The 25502-nt window shown below is 40.0% G+C and overlaps 1 long non-coding RNA gene across 2 annotated transcripts in view; it reads right to left on the bottom strand.

Annotated features, from left to right (window-relative positions):
- LOC130835518 (uncharacterized) overlaps positions 1 to 25502 on the bottom strand; it is a 55439-nt gene that overhangs the window by 29191 nt on the left and 746 nt on the right. For both annotated transcript variants that reach the window (XR_009048967.1, XR_009048968.1), the window contains exon 2: positions 24075 to 24179. This is a non-coding gene — a long non-coding RNA (uncharacterized LOC130835518). The remainder of the gene's footprint in view (positions 1 to 24074; positions 24180 to 25502) is intronic.

Genomic DNA, 25502 nt, shown 5'->3' with positions numbered 1-25502 from the left:
CTTATTGTGGTGATCACTGTGCAATATCTACAAGTATTGAATCATTATGTGTACACTTCTTGTTATATGTCAATTGTATCTCAAAAAAAGTGAAAAAAGGAATGACTTCATTAAGGTATTGTGGTAACTTTTTAAAGTGAAAGCAACATGATTGAATATGCAGCATTATTTTGCATTATGTTGGTTTGATGTTTTGTGATACATTGATCTAAATGCCTATTCCTAATTTGATTTATGGTTATACTTTGTTTTAATGATAAAGTATCTCACAAGGATACACAGAATCAAAGGGAAGAAGTGCCTCATTGGCACCACTTACTAAAAAAATGATGCTCATTCTTCTATACATTAATTATGCAAAAGTTTTTACTGAAATCTGGATGGTTAATTTCTGTCTTTCCTGGTATCAATTGGCTGTTCTCGCACATTAATTGGAGAGTGTTGTATTTTTAAAATTTTAACAAATAGGTTGAAAGCCCACTGAAGGTCTTCATTTGGTAGATCTTTAAATTGGTTAGAAAATTATATTTCCAAGTTTTCTCCCAAGTTTTTTAGGTGTGTAGATACAAAAGTTTTGGAAGGTGTTGTGTTTGCATTGATTAAGGCAACAAAATCACTTCACGATGAAAACATTGCCAAACTTCAGTTTTCAAAATGTTCCTCTCTGTACTACAAGTTTATTTTGAAAAGTAATTAATTTCTCACTCTTTAGCTGACTTCATTTCAGATCTGATTAGACCATTGCTGTTTCCTAATGTGGCTGATGGAAGCCAGTAACTAAAAGGTCAGGTCTGCCATTTCCTGTTCCTCACAATATCATCTTCAATCCGTAGCTTCTTTGCACAGATTATTAAAGCCATTTGTTCATTTTTTGAGAGTTTGTTTAAAACTAGTTATTATAATCCATAAATCCATGTAAACTGCCGTTTGTGGCAATATGCTGAAAGCAAGCGAATGGATGAGCTCACAAAGGTCAAGCTCATTTTTGCCATGCCCAGTCTTCCCCAGAACATCTTGTGCACCTGACATGATGCAAATGGAGTGGAGGCAACAATGCTATTCTGTATGTAGATGTTAGTAAAGCCTTTAAAGTGGATTTCAAAATGTTAGCAAAGCGTAATTTCCTACTCATCTTTAGAGTTAAAAAATATATAAATAGGATTCTATTATTTTCTTCCCATATCCCAGTGGTTTGTCATCCAAAACCCCGAAGATGTGTGTTCCCACTTTGGAGACTATTGCTTCAGAGTAATAGTTCTCGTCCTTTAGAGTATCCAAGAATTTCTTAGAGGTTGTTTATTTACTTGTCAGATTTATTGAGGAATGATTCACATGCAGTAAAATTGACTTTTTAGGTATATAGTTGTGGGAAGACATTTGGGAACCTTTCTGAAACCTTGAAAATGTTGAAGTATGTGGGCCGAGCGATGGGATTCAGAATGTCCTGCTTGAGCAGTGGAGGAACTGAGGGTGCGGGGCGTGGAGACAAATATCACCCTGTTTGGTCCTGAAGGATGGCTGGTTAGCCAAAGACGGGTAAAATTCCTCAGAGGAGGAACAACCTAAGACAGGCACAGCCGCAGAGGGGCCAACAGGGGTGGTGCATAGAGCCTTCCTTATATCACCCTGTTTGGCCCTGGAGGATGACTGGTTAGCCAGAGACGGGTAAGATTCCTCAAGGGAGGAACAACCTAAGACAGGCACAGTCGCAGAGGGGCCAACAGGGGTGGGGCACAGACCCCCAATATCTGAGAGAGGTCTCCTGCCCCCAGGGCTGTCTTGCTCTCCACCCCCAGCTCAAATCCACACCTGCTCAACTCGGACCCAGGAAGTAAACAAAGATAATTGCCTCAGTCATGTGAGGCCTTTGATTGTTTATGAGTGTAACCTGAGAATGTTAGCCCACGAACTCAATAAAAGCAACCTGGGATGAGTCAGCAGGGCTCTTGATCCGAGAGGTCTTGAGCCCCCCGGTCCCACTTTTCTCTTCAGTCTGTGTCTGTGTCTTCTTCAAGCTTGCGGCACCCGTCACTCACCTCGAGTCGCTGAGCTGGTCTCGGCATATAGTTCTATGACTTTGGGCCACTGTGTGTATAACCACCACCACAATGAAGATATGGAAAATTTCTGTCATCTCTCCAAATTACCTTGTGATTTTCTGCAGTCCATCCCTTCTCCCTACCCGCAGCCCCTGGCAATCACTGATGTGATTTCTGCCTCTATAGTTTTTATTAAAAATTGAAATAAAATTCACATAACTTACCATTGACAATTTTAACCATTTTAAAGTGCACAATTCAGTGGTTTTTAGTATATTCACAATGTTGTGCAATCATCACCACTATCTAATTCCAGGAGGTTTTCGTCACCCACAAAATAAACCTCAGCCCCATTAAACAGTCTGGGAATATTTATTTTAAAAGCTAGTTAAACATGCAGATTCCCAAGTCTCAGAGATCCAAATTTAACAAATATGAGTTAGGGCCCTAGAATCTGCATCTTTAACAAGTCTTCTGGTGTTCCTGATGCTCTTGGTCCCCAAACCACATTTTCAGAAACTCTCTTCTAAGGATAAAGCTATTTCAGTGTAGCACAATACAGTCTAATTTTAGAAGAGACATACATGCAGTAATCAGACTGTTTCCTTAGAAGTATAACTGAGATCTCCCTGGGACCTCAGCCTTGTCTTCCAACAAATGAGGTCTCATTAAAAAGGACAATTAAATTTTTTCTTTCATTAACCCCCTGCTCATTCAGGACCTCTATCTCCTCAGTAAAGACTCTTCAGATATTTCTGAATATCTACAAAAGATGTTTCACATCTCTTTGTCTCTGTCTTCTAATCAAAGTCACTTAAAGACTCCCTCTAGTGTCACAATTCATGGTGGCCATGCCAAGAATGTCAAAGTCCATGGCAAAGATACTGTCTTCCGAGCCTCCCTATCTTAGGTTGGGTTCCCTGACTCGGAGATGGAGAACTGTGGGCAGAAGCTTTGGGAGGGGATGCTCTCAGGAGATCCACCTGTAAATAAGTAAGGAAGGCAGATGGGGCAGAGGGAGAGGCCAAGAGCTCACTAGTGTTGTGGCCAAATGTGGAGGGAGGGTGGCATTTCAGTGTTACCCCATATTGAGGCAAGACACCTGGACCTTTGTATTCCTATCCTAGTCTAGCTGGCTTGCCTGGAAAAATGACTCCTACTGTCATTTCTGAGGAGTCTGAGGCCCTGTTACCAGGATTCTGTGGCTTTTGTATCTGTTAATTTACTCTTAAAACTAAGCAACCGAGAGCCAAGAGATGCTGCTGTTGATTACTTGAGCACCCTGCCCCCACTGTGTGGGAGCATCTCTTATCTCTTCCTGAAGATCAGGGACTATTACCCATCCTCCTAGCTCCAGCAGAGAAGGGATTTTGAAGGAAAATATCATAATACTCCTGAAGTCAATAGAGATTGAAGAGACTGCACTGTGACTTTAAGATGTTATAATGTGTAACTTATTTTAAAAAATTCTATGTGGAAAAGAAATAATTTGATGAAGTATTTCTGAGCTGCTGCTCTCTTCTGACACTACAAGAAATCAAATCTCTTTTTTCATCAAGAAATGAAGACTCTTCATTGATCTTGAATCCTTGTCTAGCTACTTCCCACCTCTATCTTTTTTTTCAAGGACAAAATATTCAAAGTTTAGTCTATATCAGCATTTTCCAAAGCATTTAAGAAATACTGGTTTCATAGTATTGAAAAGCAGTTTTATGGTAAGTGCATTGGGAATCTTAATTATTAGTAATAGCTAAGTTTTGTGGATGGCTTACTATAAATCAGGCTTTTGAAAACTAAGAGCTTTCAAAGAATTATCTCATTTATTTTACTCAGGCAGTTACTCATTCAACAAATATTTATTGAGTTCCTACTATGTACCAGTCACTGCAATAGATGCAGGGAATATAATGTAATATAGCAACTACAAAAGACAGTTCCTACCTTCACAGGGCTCACACTTTAATGAGAAATATTAATCAAAGAATCATAAAAAAATATAAAATTGCGGTGGTGCTTAATGCTCTAAAGGAGAGATACATAGTAGTATAAGAAAATATAGTTGGGAAGTTGACCTAGAAAGATTATGGGACCTCACTAAGAAGCTAGACATTGCTCTGGGATTGGAATAATGAATAGGATAAGTTCATTATGACATATATAATGAATATATATATATATATATATATATTATATATATAATATATTCCAGAATGAGAGGAAAGAAAGAATGAAGAAAAAAAATGTTTAAAATTATTGACCAATAACATGGGGTATCTTTCCATTTCTTTGTATCATCTTTAATTTCCTTCAACAGTGTCTTGAATTTTTAAGAGTATACGTTTTTCACCTCTTTGCTTAAGTTTATTCCTAGGTATTTTATTCTTCTTTTTGATGTGATTTTAAACAGGATTGTTTTCTTGCTTTCTCTTTCTGATAGTTCATTATTAGTGTACAAAAAGCAACAGATTTCTGCATATTAATCTTGCATCCTGCAATATTACTGAATTCATTTATTAGTTACAATAGTTTTTGTTGTTTTTTTTTTTTGGTGGAGACTTTAGGATTTTCTACATATAGTATCATGTCATCTGCAAATAGTGACAGTTTTACTTCTCCCCTTCCAATTTGGGTGCCTTTTCTTGTCTGATTGCTGTGGCTAGCACTTCCAATACTATTTTAAATAGAAGTGGTGAGAGTGGGCATCTTTGTCTTGTTCTTGATTTTAGAGGAAAAGCTTTCAGCTTTTCATCATTGAGTATGATGTTAGCTGTGAGTTTGTCATATATAGCCTTTATTATTTTTAGATATGTCCTCTCTATATCAAATTTGATGAGATTTTATTTTTCTATCATGACTGGATGTTGAATTTTGTCAAATGCTTTTCCTGCATCTCTTGAAATGATCACGTGATTTTTCTCCTTCCTTTTGTTAATGTGGTGTATCACACTGATTTGTGGATATTGAACCACCCTCGCATACCTAGAAAAAAAATCCCACCTGATCATGGTATATGATTCTTTTTATATATTGTTGAATACGGTTTGCTAATATAATGTTGTAAATCAACTATACTTCAATACATAAATTATTGACCAAAATTCTTCCATATTTGATTTCTTAAAAAAATCAACCCATAGATCCAGGAGTCTTGGTAAACTTCAAGCAGGATAAATACAAAGAAAACCATACCTAGTCATATCATAGCTAAATTGCTGAAAACCAAAAATAAAGAAAAAAATCTTAAAAACAACCAAAAGAAAAAAGACACCCCACCACACCCCCCCATCCTACCCCTCCAGTCCCATGCACACACAAGAAGAATCAAGCTGCCTTTCTGGTCAGAAACAATGGATTCCAGAAGACAGTAGGCTGACACCTTTAAAGGAGTGAAAGAAAAACAAAATTTCAACCAGAATTCTACATCCACTGAAAATATCTTTCAGAAGTGGAGAGATTACAACATTTTCAGTTAAAAATTGAGAGATTCATTGCCAGCAGACTTGAACTTCAAGAAATGCCAGATGAAATTCTTCACACTGAAGGAAAATATTACCAGGTGGAAGTTCAGATCTACAAGATGAAATGGAACACACTGGAAATGGCAAGCATATGGTTAAACATGTGTGATCATTTTTATCTTTTTCTTAAATTTTAAAAATCAATTTAGGCCAGGAAAAAAAATCAAGGGCATGTGCGCTGGATTGTGTGTGGTCAGGTTGGCACCACCACTCCCCGTAGGGCTGCACTTCCTTTCCCTGTGTGGTTCTAGGTAAGAGTTGACCAAAAAAGAACTAACCTAAGATTTGGAAAGGAGAAATAAAGCAGAGGCCATTACTCTGCAAAGGCTGTGGTGGTCAGACACACGATGGACATGTGCAGAGATAAATTGAACTAGCTGATTTGTTTGTCCTCATCCCCCTTCTGTCCCGTGTCCAGTTAATCTTGCCAACTCTGAACCCCAAACCCAGCACCAAGTACTTGGCTGCAGGCCCACAGAGTATCAGAATTACTTTGGTAAAAGTTGCCAACAGCTACCATATTTTATGATATGTGGTACTGTTTTCAGTCTTCATCTTAACTGACTTGCCTAAATGGTATTTGATGATCCCATTTTCCTTCAAGCTATCTGTTCTACTCTTGGCTTTGTGGACACTGTAATCTCCTGATTCTACATCTCTGGTTGCTTTCCAGTCTCCTGATTTCATCTGCCGATCCTAAAAGTGTGTGTTCTTCAGGATTCTGTCCTAGGTGCTCTGTTTCTCTCACTCAGCACACTCTAAGATGGATATCTTTCATTAATTCAACAAACGGAAGTTGGAACTGTGTCAGCTACTGGGAGACCAAAGATAAAAGATACTGATCCTGCCCTCAAGGTGCCTGCAGTCTATAGGGAGAAACAGAATATTAATAAAAGTTTGTTTATAATATACTGGAGTGAGTGCTGAGAGAAGGTAGGATCATGAAGAGGCTTATGTTATTATAAGGAATTTTCAATTATTCTTGATGGTAAAGGGAAATTAATCAAAGATATCATGCAATGAAGTTACATAATTAGATTCTCATTTTAGATCATCCTGGAAATTATGTAGAGAAGAGATGAGAGGGTGACAAGATGGGAGAAGGAAAAACAGGAGATTTCTGCAGCCAACCAAAAAGTTATGATTAAGGTCAGAACCAAGGCAATGGCAGGGAGGCTGAGAAAAGGGGAGACAACAGATGACTATGAAAGAGGTAAGTTTGACAGGATTTGGTTATCATTTGGATATAAAAAGTAAAGGTATGAAAGGTTTAAGGAGGACCTAAGGTTTCTAATTTGGTTAACAGATTAAAATGGGTTACTATTGACTAGGATAGGAACTGAGGTGGAGAAGCAAGTTTTGAGGGAGAAAGGATGGGTTCAGTCTTGAGTCCAGGGCACTTGTGAGTCCTTATATTAGGATTATTCAATTTTGGCATTTTTCAATTCATTGACATTTTAGGCCGGATAATTCTTTGTTGTAAGTGGTTGTCCTGTTCATTGTAGGATATTTAGCGGCATCCCTAGCCTGATTCACTAGGTGTTTTTTTGATCTATTTTTTATTTTTTTATTTATTGGCTGTATTGGGTCTTCATTACCGCACGCGGGCTTTCTCTAGTTGCGGCAAGCAAGGGCTACTCTTTGTTGCCATGTGAGGGCTTCTCATTGTGGTGGCTTCTCTTGTTGCAGAGCACAGGCTCTAGGCATGTGGGCTTCAGCAGTTGTAGCTCTCAGGCTCTAGAGCACAGGCTCAGTAGTTGTGGCACATGGGCTTAGTTGCTCCGAGGCATGTGGGATTTTCGCGGACCAGGGCTCGAACCCATGACCCCTGCATTGGCGGATTCTTAACCACTGCGCCACCAGAGAAGCCCTCACTGGACGTTAATACTACCCTATTCCTAGTTCTGAAAATCAAAAATGTCTCCAGACATTGCCAAATGTTCCCTGGGGGACAAAATTGCTCCCTGTCGAGAATCACAGATTTAGATGGAGGTTATTCCCAGGGTTTCACCTGCCCCGCATAAGGCAACATAGTCACATGTGCGTTGCAACCCACCTCTTCTCCCGAATTCTAGGCTCATACAATCAACAGCTTACTAGATGTTTCCAGATTGGTTGGACAGAATGAGGGCCCAATGCAGTTCGGGATGAAATTTATGTTCCATCTGCACAAAATCTGTTCAAATCCCATTCAAGGTGCCAGTTCTTCAAAACACATAGGGGCACAAACGGTTGTCTAATTGTTGTCTGTAAAGAGAGGTTTCTCTCAAAAAAAAAGGGAAAAATGAGAAAGAAAAAAATTTATTTTTATTTTGGGGCTCTCTTTTCTCCTAGGAATAATGGCTCCTTAGTACCTAAATAGGTAGATCCTTTAGGACCTTAGGGAAATCTATGAATTCAGAAACAGACTGTTCAATTAGCTGACTTTGGCCAGATGATAGGGTTGCCCTAAATTCATAGATTTAAAGATGTCAAGGAGAATTCATTCTCTCAGTGTGGGAATATAGCTGACTTTTTTCCCTTCATTTTATTATCTTCTCCAATAATACGAGAATATGTTTATAGTAGAAAAGTTTTAAAACATAAAAAAGGATAAACAAGCATGTTCACAAACTGACTGCTCAGATACAACCTAGGTTTTATATATTTTTATATGTTTTTTTAAAAGTTGAAATCATGTAGGATATACAGTTTTGTTTTCTAGTCTTTTAAACATTACACTGTGAAGATTTTACGACTCTACTAAAATTTAGTCAGTCATTCCTACTGAACAATTAGTTTTTAGTATTATAAGTAAAGCTGTACAAAACATCCTTGGACCAAATCTGATACCATCTCTGTGTATTTCCTCAAGCTAGAGTCCTAGAGGGGTGTAAAATGTTTCCAGGCCCCTGAGGCATGTTGTATTGCATCCCAGGATAACCGTGCCACTTTACACACACACCTAATCTGTAAGGTGAGCCCCTTACCCCATTCTTATCTTTATTATCAAGGCTTTTAAAAAATCTTTGCTGGTCTAATATGCATAGCATTTTTTTTTTCACCTTAAGTTAGGCCATAAGATTTGTGTTATTAGTTGTTTTCTAAGGGGTCCGGTGCCCACTGCTGCAGCGGGGAAGGAAGAGCGTTCAGGCTGATCTGCTGCTTGGGGAGCCCAGGCTGGGTCACTGGGGAGGGCTGTGAAGTGGGTCTGCACCCTCATGTCCCTTTATGGTCAGTTGCCTCCTACAACCTCCCCTGCCTTAGGGGCCTCCAGCATCTCTATGCTTCTCTCCCTTACCCAGTTTTGCTCTCTAAAGGATTTAATAGATGTCAGTAAGGCTAAATTTTGTTACCATTGATAGGCATTTAAATTTTGATTTTATTTTAAGTTACTTACAAACACAATGATAAGTTTCTTCTACCCTGAGGGGTCCTACAAGTCTTGGAGGGTTAAGAGAAGACCCCTGTCCTGAAAGGCCGAGCCAAACCTGAAGGACCAAGTGTTAGAACACAGGGAGGGAGGAAATAAGGCTGCCTCTGGGGGCAGGCAAACCTGTGGACGAGAGAGCTCCAGTATGTTTTGTTGGTTGGTGCGTTGGCTTTGTGATGTGGGTGTGGTGATGTAAGATATTCTTTCTTCTCTTCCTCCTTCTCTCCCTTCCCTTCCTTCCTTCCTTTTTCAGATTACAAAAACAACACATGCTTGTTTGAACCTGCATTTGTTATAAAAAGCATGTGTTATTTTTGTAATTTAAAATAATACCAAAGGAAATAAAAGGTTTTCCCTTACCCCATCATCCACCCCTCTGAGGTAATCATGTTAACAGACTGGTATGTGACCCTCCACACCTCTCCCTGCACTTACACAACACGTACCAACATGAGCCTGTGGGGAACTCTTCCCTTCTTCTCTTTCTACTTTTATGCCTACTATTATTATTATTATGTCCATGACCCTGCAGCTTGCTTTGTTAACTTAATAATACATCATGTACATCATTTCAGTCAATGTACATAGGCTAACGAATTCCTCCTCCCTCTTAAAAATAGACTGTTTTCCACTAAAGAGAGTAATAGATGCACATGGTCCAAAGTGCAAGCAGCACAAATGCACATGGTGAAAAGTTTGTCTGCCTCCCACCCCACACCCTCAGTCCTTTTCCCCAAAGGCGACAACTGTGTATAATAACAGGATGTTAAGAAAGATTTTTCCTTTCTCCCTGGAATTGGCAAGTAGACCCAAAGCTAAGGATGAACAGGCAAAATGACTCTCTATTCTAGAGTCCTGCCAACATTTGGGGCTGGACACCTTCTCCCAAGTTGACTTGAGTGGGCAAGAGTTCCCCTAATGCCACTAGCAGGCACCCTGCCTAACTTCCTAGTATGTAAGAGGAGGGCTGGGGAAGTGATAGAGGAAACCATTACCATGGGGCTTAAGGCGAGGGAAAAGGCAGTTTTCTCCTGCATACCACCCCTCGCATTCCCGAAGCTAAGTGCTCAGGGAAGGTGGGAGGGGAGGACAGTGATTGGGGTTGGCAGTGGCTCGGCCACTTGCCCATGACTTTACTCAGCATGGATCTAGAGTTTCCTGTGAGTCAGGAGCACTGTTTCCTGGAAAGAAATGAGAGCCACGGGGCTGCTCCACGACAGAGGGCAACCCCAGCAGCAAAGGCTGTGGGATGTGCCCCAGGGCAGGAGCTGGGCAGGAGGAGGAAGGCTGGTGAGAGTTGGGTGGTCTCCTCAGGACACTATGGCAGAGAGGGGCCTTGGAAGATGCTGGGTCTACAGCCCTTGAAGCACCCCCTTTGGACAATGGCCACACAGAGGGCAAGGTGACCACCATTTAGCTAGAAACAGTGTCAAGCAACAAGGAGAGGATTATAATTGTACCCACGTAAATGAAGAGACCTGCATTCTTCGCCCCGGATGTCTTCTCGGTCTGGAAAGCTCTGGGTAACAGCTCTCCACTGGCGTAGTGCTGCCTTATAGGGTGCAGTTTGGAAGTTTGTGGAGGTGGTTTTTGGAGCTGTCACAATGTCTGGGAACCATTTCTGGCACCCTTGTCAAGGACCAGGGATGGTAGATGACCGATAGTGCACAACTGCCATCTTACTATAAAACTGGCCCCACACAACTAATCACTCAGTGTTCTGCTTACTCATGTAAGTGAGAAACCTGCATATGATTATCTGAGCCTAGGACCAAACTGTGTTTTAAATGTAAATATCTTTATAATTCACTTTAATATCTATTTAAGTGTATAAACCCTAACTATAAATGCAAAAATTATATGCAATGTTTTAATACACACTGAATTTTATTTCACAGATCATGGGTTGTGATTTAGCATGGCCCTTCTCTAACAACCCTAAACTTTTAGCTAGGGGATACATGACACACTGTGGTATTTCGGCTAGATTTCACTGAGTTTGTAAAAGGGTCTTAATAAACAGCGTAGATTTTGAACAGGCTGAGATGGTTGCGTTTTTGTTTTGGATCTCTGATCATACTTCCCTCCTGCTCTAAGCCCACACACTAAAGAGAAGGAAAGGGAATTACTGTCCGTTGAGAACCTGAAATATGATAAGAGAATGCTGGGTAACTAACTTGGAATCCTTAGGGTCACCAGTTCTCCGTTGTATCCATGAGGAAAGTAAGGCTTTAATTAGGAGTAGAGTAACCTGCTTGAGTCATCCTTCTCTCCCTACTCCCCCCCTTTTCACTCACATTTTGAACTTCAGATGTTTTTGTTTCTCTTTTGCGCAAAGTAAGCACCTTTTCTCAAAGTAACATCCTTCTTCTTTGGTGGTCACTGATATCCCCATACTGTGGTTTCCTTTGGGTCACAACCTTAATTGGCTCTGACTTCTTTCTCTTTTGATTTTCACAGATAATTTTTCATATGTAACTTTTCTTCCACAGTGGCTCTTGAATTTAACCTTCTCTTCATAACAGTCAAGTCCCTTGACACTTCATACTTGTTTACAGTTAGGTTAAGTACCAGCTCTAAGCCTAGGTTTTCCATTTGTAAAACAGAAATAACAGTGACTGCTACTTAATAAGCACTCAATAAAGGCTACCCAGGATGCCAGTAAGGAAAACAGAGTTTACAACTAGTACGGAGCCCCACTCCCATGCCCTTCCTTTGCAGACCCTGAAGGGGCTCCATTCAGACACCAACTAGTGCACTGCAATCCAGTTCTGACACTGACCACCTACAGTGACCCACCCAGACCCCACAAGTTAAAGGGCATAGTCTACAGCATGACTCCCTTCACTTCAGACCAACTGCCTACAAACCTGGAGAGTTCTCGTGCTCCCCTCAGGTGCGATTTCACTAGAATGATTTATAGAAATCAGGAAAATGCTAAATTTGTGATTACAGTTTTATTGTAAAGGATACAAATCAAGAACAGCCAAATGAAGAGATACATAGGGTAAGGTCTGGGAGGATCCCAAACATAGAGATTTAATGTCCTCTCCCCATGGAATCTAGGTGCATCCCTCTCCTAGCACATCAATGTGTTCGCCAACCAGGAAGCTCCCTTGGGCTTTGGCGTCCAGAATTTTTATCAGAGTTTTGGCCATGTGATTAAGCCCAATCTCTAACATCCCTCTTGTCCCCGGAGGTCAGGCGGTTGCGCTGATATCACATGATTCTAAGCTCCAACCCCCTAATCACGAGGTTGGCTTTTCCAGCATGACTAGCCCCCATCAGGCTATTTCACCATGAGTCACCTCATTAGCATAAACTCAAGTGTGGTTTAAGGGGCTGGAGAATAACAAAGACACTCCCATCTGTGCCCGGAATCTGAGACAAAGACCAAATTCTTTATATGACAGTCTCCAAAGCACAGTGTGAAAACCATTGACCGACAGAACAAACTCTAAGCTTTTAAATTTATGACAGCCTAAATAGATCATCAATTCCACAAGGATAGGGATCTGGCTTTTCACTGCTGTTCCCCCAGGGAACAGTGCAGTGCCTAGCACACAGTGTGTGCTCAATAATGTTGTATGCAAGGGTTTCCTTAAACTCAGTCATATGCTGTCTTGGGACCTTTTTTTCTGAGTTACTCCAAGCACCGAGATGTATTTTCCCTCCCCCACACCTAGTGTGGAAGCTCCTGGAGGCTAGAGGCCATTGCACACCCTGACTAAGGGTATGATAAATGTGATAACCCTCCTTTGTGAACAGTCACAGTGCTGGATGCTCAGAGAGTGATTTGCTTCAAATGGCACTGTGGTCTAACAGAAGACAGATATCGTACATGATCTGGCCCTAACACAAATAATTCACAATGCCAATTTTAGAAAACCATTTACAATTAAATTTTGGTGTCTCTTGTTTAACTGAGAAAAGACTATAAAAGGTTAGGGTGTGTGGAATCAGTGCTTTAGAAAAAGAGTAAAGTGTTCTAAGAGATAGTCTTTCTTTTTTTTCAGCTCTATTGAGGTATGATTGACAAAACTGTAAAATATTTAAAGTGTACATCACGATCATTTGATATATAGATATATACACATTGTGGAAGGATTCCTCCCTTCCAATTAATTAATACATTCATCACCTCACCTTTTTTTTCTGATAAGAACATTTAAGTTCCACTCTCTTAACAAATTGCAATTATACAATACAGTGTTATCAACTATAGTCACTATATTATACATTAGATCCTCAGACGTTATTCATCTTATAAATGAAAGTTTATATCCTTTTACCAGCCTCTCCCTAACCCCCCAGCCCCCAGCCTCTGGCAACCACTTTTTTATTAAGAGAGAGTTTTTGAAGCTGTTAGTAAATTTACATTTTATTACTAGATATACTTGCTAATATTTTTCTCACTCCAGTGACGGTCAGTGTGCTTGGTATGAAGTCATTTTAGATGATAAGGAATGACACTCTTTTTCTCCCTCTTGCCTCCTACTCGGACTATAAATATAAATCATGGTTTGTTATAACCATTTGGTTCTGAGAAAAAGATTTTCCCATAACCCACTACCCACATCCATGCCTATTTCCTCTTTGCTACCTATTTTTATTTTTTTGCCCAAACCTAACCACTTCCTATTTCTTCTCTTGCCTCTGTGTACCATACTGTCTTTGAAAATCACCACGTAATAGTACTGTTTGTCATCTACATCGTCTCTGGCACCTGGGTCTGCAGTCTTACAGGGGTATTGCCACGGAATATAGTAAAAGTGACAAAAATGGACAGAAAGTGACTAAAATTTAAGTATAAAAGAAACTAGTATCTACCTCACACCCATTAGGAAGGCTGCTATCAAAAAGCAAAATAACTAGTGTTGGTGAGAATGTGGAGAAACTGGAAATTTTGTACATTGTTGGTAGGAATGTACAATGGTGGAGCTGCTGTGGAAAACATCATGGTGGTTCCTCAAAAAATTAAAAATAGAATTACCATGTGATTCAGAAATTCCACTTCTGGGTATATACACAAAAGAATGGAAAGCAGGGACTAGAAAAGATACTTGTACACCCGTGTTCATAGCAGCATTATTCATAAAAGCCAAAAGGTGAAAGCAACTCGAGTACCTGTCAGTGGAAGAACGGATAAACAAAATGTGGTGTATACACACAAAGGGGTATTTTTCAGCCTTAAAAAGGAAGGAAATTCTGACGTATGCTACGACACGGACGAACCTCGAGGACATTATGCTAAGTGAATTGACAGTCACAAAAGGACAAATGCTGTATGATTTCACTTACATGATGTGTAAAGGAAAACAAATGTTGCCTGCCACTCCAGTTCTACAAGGATCAAGCCATGAGCCGCTGCAGGCGCCCACCAACAGTGCGCCTGAGGGGAACTCAGGATGGAGAAAAACAGGAAGCCTTCCACGCTCTGGACACCAGCCCCTAGATAGTTAAGATAAATATCTAAGGAAAAATTTCAATGACCCCAGATCCTTGCATCTAGCACAGAAAGGCACTAACATCATTAACTTGAGATGTCTGTTCTTTGTGATAAGCAGGACTCTTTTGATGTTTGACTACATGTTTCCAACGAAAACATTCATATATATCCTGGCTCCTCCTTTACTTCTTTGCAACAGTTTCTCAGAGCTATCTGACAGGCTATCTCCCAGGCTACAGTCCTCAGTAAGACACTGAATAAACTCAATTCACAGCTCTCATGGTTTGTGTGTGTTGCGTGTGTGTGTTTACATTGACAGATGTGATGGTTAATTTTATGTGACAACTTGGCTGTGCCACGGGATGTCCAGTTATTTGTTCAGACATCCTGGATGTGTCTGTGAAGGTGTTTTTGGATGAAATTAATATGTGAATTGGCAGACTGAATAAAGCAGGCTGTCCTCCCTAATACGGGTGGCCCTTCTCCCGTCAGTTGAAGGTTTGAATAGAACAAAAAGGCTGACCCTCCTGTAATTAAGAGAGAATTTCTCTCACTTGACTCCTTGAGCTGGGCCATCAGTCTTTTCCTGCCTTCAGACTCCAACTGAAACATCAGCTTTTGGGTGGCAAGCCTGCCAGCTTTCAGCCTGGAGCCACACCATCAGCTCCCCTAAGACTCCAGCTTGCCAACTGAAGATCTTCAAACTTCTCAGGCTCCATAACTGTGTGAGCCAACTCCTTACAGTAAATCTCTTACTGTCTCTGTCTTTATGCTTATATTTATATCTATATATCCTGTTAGTTCCGTTCTTCTAGAGAATCCTGCTTATTACATATGAGGTACCGACAGCAGTCAGATTCAGAGAGACAGAAAGCACAACGGTGGTTGGCAGGCGCCAGGAGCAGGGAGAATGGGGAGCTACTGTTTAACGGGTATAGAGTTTCAGTTTTGCAAGATGAAGAGTTCTGTGGATGGATGGTAGTGATGGTAGCACAACAACGTGAAGAAATGTGATGCCAATGAACAGTACACTTAAAAATGGTTAAGGTGGTAAGTTTTATGTTATATGCATTTTGCCACAATTAAAATTTTTTTTGAGTTTAAAAAAAACCGACTAATAGTCTTATTTATTAAACATACCAAAGTTAGCTGTGATGACTGTAACCAAATGTGACAATGTAACTGTCATGTTATTGACAACCTCAGTATCCATGGTTTGTGTCATGAACTCTGGTATTGGTGGGAGTAATGGCTGTCTTCAGCAGCCTGTGCCAATTTCTTGAGACTTCTTAAGAATGTGGAAAAAAAGAACATTATCGTTTACTCCAGAAATATTTAATGAGCACTTACTCTGCCAGGCTATGGACTATGTACTGGGAGAAAATGCTCAACCAGACAGTCCTCTTGAAGCTTAGGGTCCAGTGAAGGAGAGAGGCCATAAAAGGCACATAGTTTTTATAGACGGTGATAAGGGTAATGAGCTAGAAAATTAAAAAGTAGGAAATAGGGAAATACTTTGATAAAGTGAATAGGGAAGCTTCTCTGAGGAGTAGAATATTAAGCTGAGAACTGAAACTAAGAAACAACCAGTTACGGAAATGTTGGGGGAAGAGCATTACAGGAAGAGGGAATGGCAAGAGTAAAAGCACAATAGTCCTTGACCTACTTAAGAAAGTGGTACTTACACGCAGTTGCATGCCTTAAATGATGCTGAATGAAGGGGACTTCCATAAGCTTACAGGGTAATGAAATAGGAGATGTGATGTTTTGGCTATGAAATAAGAGTGTAATTAATATTCTGTGATAACTAGATAAGTATTTTGAGGATAAATGCCTGTACAAAAATTTAAAAATCCCTGAAATAAACAGAACAGTTCTTAAAAATTTTGAGCATTTGTTGATTTTTGTCAATTAATTATATTCACTATGGGGTGACCATTTTTAAGAAATCTTATAGGTAATCCTTATTTATTTATTTATTTATTGGCTGTGTTGGGTCTTTGTTGCTGTGCTCAGGCTTTCTTTAGTTGCAGCGAGCAGGGGCTACTCTTTGCTGCAGTGCGTGGCTTCTCATTGTGGTGGCCTCTCCCATTGTGAGGCACAGGCTCTAGGAGCACAGACTTCAGTAGTTGTGGCACTCGGGCTCAGTAGTTGTGGCTTGCAGTCTCCAGAGTACAGGCCCAGTAGTTGTAGCACACGGGCCTAGCGGTTCTGCAGCATGTGGGATCTCCCCGGACCAGGAACTTGTGTCTCCTGCATTGGCAGGTGGATTCTTAACCACTGTGCCACCTGGGAAGTCCCTAGATAATCCTTTTAAATATAGAAAATTAGTCTCTAATTTAGCTTCTTAATAAACTCATATATGGTGAAGTGGATTTGCTATGGTGGTCCTTAGACCAAACTCAGTATTAGAACAATGGATGTAATAGGTATTAAATCAGAGTCAAAGAGTGACTCTGGCAGAATGGCTTTCTAGAATGCTGGAACATGTAAAGCAGGGACACCTGGGCTCACTCTGCTCTCCCTTGCAAACCTTTAATGAGGCAGGAGTGAAGTCAAGGACCAAAACAGCCTGACATCAGTACTTCCTTAGTTATACGTACATAGGTTGATTAAGTTTTCCTGAATAAGCCTTGAGTGTGATGGAAATTATGGCCCTACAAGGGTTGAGCTTTCCACACTTGACAAAACAACATATTGAGTGGACAGTTGTGCTGGAAGGATGTTCCCCATTTAGGAACTTTGGGGGCTAAGGGGAATACCCATGTGTGGCCATCTTGCTTCCACTGATTTTTTTGCCTTAGCTAGTCAGTTAGGAGCTAAATGTAACATACAGTTATAATTTATAGCCCCCCATATTTCCACATATGTAGAAAGACACTATAAAGTGGTGAATACCTAGGACAGCCATATATCTCAGTCAAACATCTCTGGCAAGACTTCAGGGATAAGAGCTGACATCAGTCAAAACTCTTGAAATTATGAGTGACAGAAAGCTAAGTCAAACTTCATTAAGTAAATATTATTTACACACAGATATACAAAGGGATGGTTCAAACTTGGCTGGTTCAGTGTTCAAAGAATATTGCCAGCACACTTTGTTCCTTTTGTCTTTTTATTTATTTATTTGTTATTTATTTATTTATTTAATTGGCTATGTTGGGTCTTTTTTGCTGTGCGTGGCCTCTCTTTAGTTGTGGTGAGTGGGGGCTACTCTTTGTTCTGCTGCGCGGGCTCCTCATTGCCGTGGCTTCTCTTGTTGTGGAGCATGGGCTCTAGGCACGTGGGCTTCAGTAGCTGCAGCACATGGGCTCAATAGTTGCGGCTCACGGGCTCTAAAGTGCAGGCTCAATAGTTGTGGCGCACCGGCTTAGTTGCTCCACGGCATGTGGGATCTTCCTGGAGCAGGGATCAAACTCGTGTCCCCTGCATTGGCAGGCGGATTCTTAACCACTGCGCCACCTAGGAAGGCCTGTTCCTTTTGCCTTAATCATTTGTTTTGCTTTTCTCTGGCTCAGGCATGCTCTCCCTGAATCACAGCAAAGATGGCTCTGAGAGTGCTTGATGTACATGGGGGCTGTGAGCGCCCAAAAGTTTAGAAAGGAGGATTCCCTGCACGCATAGCAACTCTGACAAAGTTCTCTGGTGCTGAATCAGGCTCTGTGAGTCTGAGTCATATGCCTAACCCTCGTGCCTGGTGACGTGGGATTAAGTGATTGACAGCTTCACCAGGTCTGGGAGATGCAGGTACTGAATGGAAAAGGGGTTACTTCTACTAGAGGAAGTGGAGAGGAACTCTGACAGACAAATAGACTCTCTGTATAGAGAGAAACCTAGATATTGCTGCTTTGGAGGAAAAAGGATAGAAGAGTGTTGTGCCCTTTTATAAATTCTCAAATATAACCAAAGCTGCTTAAAAATCGACTTCTAGACTCTCCTCCTAATACTGAATTTACATTTATTACCCACTTAAAATCCTTTAAATTATCAAGTGGCCTAATATTTATTTATTTATTTATTTATTTATTTATTTATTTGGCTGTGTTCGGTCTTCGTTGCTGTGCATGGGCTTTCTCTAGTTGCGGTGAGCGGGGGCTACTCTTTGTTGCGGTGTGCAGGCTTTTCATTGCGGTAGCTTCTCTTGTTGCAGAGCAATGGCTCTAGGCACATGGGCTTCAGTAGTTGTGGCACTCAGGCTCAGTAGTTGTGGTGTAAGGGCTTAGTTGCTCTGCGGCTTGTGGGATCTTCCCGAACCAGGGATCGGACCCCCGTCCCCTGAATTGGCAGGCAGATTCTTAACCACTGTGCCACCAGGGAAGTCCCAAATTTCCTAACTTCTGAAGATTGGTTACTCAAATTGTTCACATTTCCTGAAAACCTACAGTGTGATCTGCTAGACACTTTATGTATATTATTGAGTCATCACAACACCCCACTGAGTATTATTATTTCTATTTAAGATGAGGATTATCGAGGTCCAGAAAGGCTAGGTGATTTGCCCAATGACATACAACCAGGAGTGATGAAGTGTGACTGGGCTCAGATTCACCTAGTTCCAAAGACCATAGTCTTCCTATTTCATATTTCTTTCTTGGTTCAACTTACTTGCTCACAAGTATTTGAGGATTTGAGCTGCAAAAGTGTAGAGGAGGGAAAAGCAAGTGTGTTGACAACCTACTGAAAAAGTGTTAATATTCTTAATATGGAGGGAATTCTTAAAATCAGTTAGAACAATATTTCAAAAACACACACACACACACACACAAACTACGAAGGAGAATTAGACAGTTTGTAACAGAAATACAAAGGACTTTTAAACTTATGAATAAATGTTCATCCTCACTGGTAATCAAAGGAATAAAAATTAAAATAGCAATGAGATGTTACCTATATGCAGAATATAGAAAAATGGTCAAAATCAACCGGTTTGCAAGGCAGAAACAGAGACACAGATGTAGAGAACAAACATATGGACACCAAGTGGGGAAAGTGGGGAAGGTTGGGGGGAATGAATTGGGAGATTGGGATTGCCATATATACATTACTAAGAAAAAAAATACCAAATTGTACACTCTAAAAAAATAAAAAGCAACGAGATGTTAGTTTTGGGGTACTAAACAGACAATGATTTCCTTTCTTTTTCTTTTATCCCTCTTCCCTTCCTCCCTCCCTCCCAACCTCCCGCCCTCCTTCCCTTTCTCCCTCTTTTCTTTCCTTCCTTCCTTTCCTCCTTCCTTCCCTCCTTTTTTCCCTTCCTTCCTTTCTTTAAGATATCCTGGGGAGGCAAGGGATCATGGAAGCTGAGACTCTTGTACAAACTGATTGCAGTAAATATTGGGACAATCCCTTTATTTTCCCCAAATTTAGTTTGTGTGTGTGTTTTTGATATTTATTTATTTATTTATTTGGCTGTGTCAGGTCTTAGTTGTGGCCCACAGTATCTCTGTTGTGGCATGTGGGCTTCTCTAGCTGTGGGGCATGGACTTCTCTCTAGTTGTGGCACGAGCTCCAGAGTGCGCGGGCTTAGTTGTCCCATGGCATGTGGGATCTTAATTCCCCCACCAGGGATGGAACTCACAACCTCTGCATTGGAAGGTGGATTCTTTTTTTTTTTTTAACGTATTTATTTATTTATTTATTGGCTGCATTGGGTTATTTTCCTTGAAATTAATATTTTTGTGTGCTTTTAGCTTTTTCTGTATTTGTCAACTCACTACATTAAACCCATTAGTGTTTTCCATTTTCTTGAAAATACCTAGTTACTCTGATCTTCTTGAAGAAGTCTCTTTGAACCCTGACCTGATCTTATGGACACTGGTGGCCTTTTTGCCCTTCTGCACAACTGCCTCCTTTGGATCTCTCTTCACTGCCATTCAGGAATTCTCTTTTCCTATCTATGTCATCATCTCTTTCCCCTAAGTTCTCTTCCTCTTTTTTTCCCCTTACTCCCTCTCTTCCAGTGAAAAAGTCCATAGGAAATAAGTTGTTTTTGAGATTTTGCATGTCTGAAAATATCTCTCTTCTGTCTTCACTCTTAATCGATAGTCTGGCTGGGTATATAATTTTTGGCAAAAGTTTTCTTTCAGAATTTTGAAGGCACTGATTCATTGTCTTCTGGCTTCCATTACTGCTATAGCAAGGGCAAATTTCTTCCTGGGGGAAATGTGCTGTGTAACAAATATACTTCTTGTTATAATGTACTCATAAATAAAAAATACACAGCAAAAAGCACCATTTATGCATTCAATATTCAATACATTTCACTTAGGCATTTAACAGTCAATAAATGTAAATATTGTTTAACAGTGCAAAAGTAAAATAAAAAGTTATCTCATTAGCATCCTATTGTGTCCTGTTAAACAGGCACCTGGGGTTATACTGCCTCCCTCTCTTTCAGCTATGATTTTGGAAGTCCAATGTTATTCTGATATTTTATATAAAGCCTGATTTTCTCTCTGGAAGCTAGCAAACTCATTTCTTTGTTCTCAGTTTACTGATATTTCACAATGCAGCTTCTGTGGGAGGAGCCCTTTTAACTGGACACTTGCTGCCTTCATTTCCAGAAAATTTTCTTGAATTTTGATGATTCAATGATTTCCTTTTCCATTAATTCTGTTCTCTCCTTCAGGAACTCCTGAACTCTGGAACTTGTATATTGGACCTCCTGGACTGATTCTCTAACTTTGAAACATTTTCTTAGTCTTTTTGCTCCCCTTTCTGAAGGATTTAGTCTAACTTTATCCTCTAATCTTTCTGCTGAGTTCATTTTATTTCTGCCATAAAAATTAGTCTTCACACATGACTAACTTTTGTCTTTGTTGATTCTTTTTCTTATCTTTGTTTTTCACTTCATTAATTTCTCTTTATGTCTTTATCATTCCTTCTTTCAACTTCATTTGGATTTAATCTATCATTTTTTAAAATTTCTTAAGTTGACAAATTAGCCTATTAATTTTTAGGCTCTAAGCAGAATACAGATTTAGCTCCACATCGCAGGATTTAATAGGAGGCATTTTCATTAAATTCCAAGTGTTTTCTAATTTTTTTTTCCTTTGACTCATGAGTATATAGAAGTATACCTATTATTTTAATTGTCTTAAAATTGATTTCTCATTTGATTGCATTAAGATCAGAAATAATGTCCTCTATTCTTTGATTTTTGTTGACACTTGCTTTGTGGCTTTTAATATAACCCGTTTCTAATGGTGTACTTGTTCTTGCAAATAACATGCCCTCTCCAACTGATGCTTTTTGATTTTTTTGTATGTTCATCAAAATTTGTTGTGTGCTGTTCAAATATCCTATATATTTATTGAATTCACTTTAAATTAAAATTATTGGCTTATACTTTTCTTCATAACATGCAAATACTGTATCATGCCTTAAACCCATCTGAGTTTCAAGTATCATAGAAGCCACAGTTCTGAGAGGTGAAAAAAACAGTTCTACCTAGAATCAAGAAGACAGATGTGATTTCTTGCTGTCTCCCTTTGCAAATGTTTTTCATGGTCCACCATTTAGCTAACTGTGTAGCCCTCTGTCAGTTCTGGCTTTATGCTGGGGTCCTCAACCTCCTCCCTGCCCTGTTAGTGCCCCTAAAGGTATGGGCATCAGGGATAGCAGATATCCCCAGGGCATCCAGCACCTTTAGTGAGTGCTTACCTTCCCAGACTCTTCCTCCAGCTTCATTCCTGGTTTTAGAGAATTTTCCCTACTTTCATGTAAGCTAACAAGTTCATTTTAAATGAAATTTTAAAGTATTTTATCTAGCATTATTAGGTGTTTGTAGTAGGAGAGTTTCTGCTAGTATATCTTTCTTACTTCACTCACCTCTCCCTCTCTCTTTCTTTTCATGCCAGTATTCTAGTCTAAAAACATTTTATGATGTAAAAGGGCCATCATCTGTTCTCGTTTTTCCTCTTTTCTCCAATTCCCTGCTCAGCTTTTATTTTATTTTATTCTATTGTATATATATATTTTTATTCTGGTTACTTGCAGATGAAGGAAGAGCACTTACAAATTGTTTTACAAAGTGTTGAAGAGGATAAAGAGGTAGGACAGCCTCAGCAGCAAAACAGTAACAGAAAGAACCATTGTCAGCTTTACAGCTGAAATATGTAGCACGTAGGTAACCTTCTATTGTTAAAGCTAAAGATGCATCCTTTTGGGCCCTTTCAGACCAACTGGGTCAGAGTCTGAGGGTAGGGGTGGGGAATGAAGCCTGAGAGTGGACATTTTAATAAGCTGTCCAGATGATCAAGAGGCACACTAATGTCTCGGAACCACTCGTATGGACCTTTGGTTTCTCATTAGGATGGACAGTAAGGAGAGATAAAGCAACCTTTTTCTAATTGGACATAGCATGGATGGATTATTAATTTTACTTTCCATGCACTTACAGTAATGTGGCAGGCAAGAAATATCCCCCCCAGATTCTGGAAAAAGTTTAACAGTAAACACCAGATATTGGCAGTGTGTTCTATTGAAAGTACTGGTTATTTTAGTGAGAATTTGAGAGAGAAGTTACCTAGAGGTTATGATGGACATCTCTTAAAATGAAACACGTCTGGTTCATCTATTAAACATTGCTAAGGTCTACTCTTTCCCATTCAGCCTCATTGGCAACCAACATGGGTCTCTTGTTTCAAGTAGAGAATTTTTTTTTACTGCCACATAGCTAGAACTTGATGTTTCCTGTCTTACTCAATTCATAGTTCATGTCTGCTTAAAATATGATCAAATTGATCAACTGGGTTGTCTCATGGTGACACAATTTGCCTTATAAGATGAAGTCCAACTTCTTCATCTGACATTCTCCAGCCATTCAAGATTCTTTACTCTGTAACTCTATAATCTTTTCCTCTTTCTCTGACAATACCTTCCCACTCAACAGAGACTATGCCTCTCTTACCTGGCTGGTCTCATTGTCTCTATAAATTAATTGTGCTTGTCAGGACTGTAAGCTTATACACATGCTTTCTATCATTCTTCATTTGTCCAAATCTGAACTAGCATTCAAAGTGAAGCTCAGACGCTACCTTTTCTCTGGTTCCATTTTCTCCTTCACACTGTAGATCTGTCACTCCAAAAAATCGTCACCATTTTTCCATTTCCTGGAGGTTAATGTGTAAACTCTTTTCCCTTGCATACAACATAGCCCCAGTTACTCCTTCTGGTCTCATCTCTACACATCTACTTAATGCACTTCATCTCTAGACACAGTGACTCACTTCCTGATTCTCAGTCTTGCCACATATTTTCAGCTTTCTGTACCTTTGTACCTGTTCTTCCCTCTGCCAGGTATGACCTGCCCTTTTCTCAGTCTGAAAAATTCTTGTATATCCTTCAAGAATCACTTCAAACATTATCTTCTGTGTGAAATCTCCCTGACTCTCCCAGGTGAAGCACTCTGCTCCAGAATACTTTGAGTCTAAATATCCTAAATGTGTCTCATTGTGTTGTAATTCTTTATTTGTATGTTTGTCTTCTGTACTTGATGTGAGCCCATTGCTACACAGTACCTGGCAGGATACTGTTTATCCAACAGTTACTTATTAAATGTTGCTGAATGAGTGAACACTGTAACCTGTATTGGTCTCCCCAGTGTGGTAACTCCAAGAGCTCAGTGCTTATATCAATCATTTTTGCTAAATTACCTTATATTATTCTTCTACTGTTTGAAGGGTGTTCTGGATTCCAGTAAGATTAAATGGAGATGCCCCGATCAAGGTACTTAACTCTTCCAGCCTCAGTTTCTTCATCTGTAAAATGGGGGATAATATTAGCACCTCAGTCAAAGTGTTGCTGTATAAAATGAGACAATGCATTAAAATATTTAGCACAATGCCTGACACACAGCACCGTACTCGAAGAGGGGAGAAGCATTTCATAAACTGTTACATTCTACATTTATGTTATTTTCCCTTAGCAGTCTTAGAGGGTTGTTGTGAAGATTATAGGAGAACATACATGTGAAACCATGTTGTAATGCACTATGTAAACATATTTTTCTTTATTTTCATTGTCTCCCCAACTAGGTTAGAAGCCTGTTTCAGCCTGAACACTGTTAAGTCCAATCCTCAGCAAGATGCACAAAGCCTTACCCAGCTCAGCTTCTTTCTTTTAAAGTGTTGCACTTTCTGGGCTTCTCTGGTGGCGCAGTGGTTCAGAATCCGCCTGCCAATGCAGGGGACACAGGTCATGCCCAGGGCCGGGAAGATCCCACGTGCTGAGGAGCAACTAAGCCCATGTGCCACAACTACTGAGCCCGCGTGCCTAGAGCCCGTGCTCTGCAGCAAGAGAAGCCACCCCAATGAGAAGTACCTGCACTGCAATGAAGAGTAGCCCCCGCTTGCCACAACTAGAGAAAGCCCAGGCACGGCAACGGAGATCCAATGCAGCCAAAATAAATAAAGATATAATAAAATAAATCTTAAAAAAAAAAGTCTTGCACTTTCTTTTTAGCACCTATCACAGAGTCACGCACATGGTAGGTGCTCAATACAGATTTAAAGAGTTTAACAGCTCTAGAATTAGCAAGGCCTTTAGCTGAAAGTGAAGCCTTCTACATTCTTCTTCATTTGATTTTTTTTTATGTTTGTTTTCTATAACTCGATTTAAACATTTTGCCTTGGTCAATTCACTCCTGATATTTTGGAGATGCAGTATAATTGTATCAGGCTTAGTTTGCTTTGTGGTAGGATCACTTCCCCTTTTGGCATGGATGACAGGGAGGCAGCCTTAGCCAGTGTCCTACTTTTTTCTCTTACTAAAGACATATGTTTATATAACTCTTGCACTGCAGAATGACCAGAAAAGTGCTTCATTTGGGTCCTTTCTGACATTTTGGTAATTTCTATGTATCACCAAGATGTGAGTTTGCCATATATAATTTTTTAAAATTAATTAATTAATTTTTGGCTGCATTGTGTCTTCGTTGCTGTGCCCCGGCTTCCTCTAGTTGCGGAGAGTGGGGGTTACTCTTCATTGCGTTGCCCTGGTTTCCCTTGCTGCAGAGCCCAGGCTCTAGGTGCGGGGGCTTCAGTAGTTGTGGCACACAGGCTTAGCTGCTCCACGGGCGTGTG

Source organism: Hippopotamus amphibius, chromosome 14, assembly GCF_030028045.1.
Source record: "Hippopotamus amphibius kiboko isolate mHipAmp2 chromosome 14, mHipAmp2.hap2, whole genome shotgun sequence".
In the NCBI taxonomy this organism is placed as follows: domain Eukaryota; kingdom Metazoa; phylum Chordata; class Mammalia; order Artiodactyla; family Hippopotamidae; genus Hippopotamus; species Hippopotamus amphibius.
This window is presented reverse-complemented; position numbering and strand designations above follow the sequence as displayed.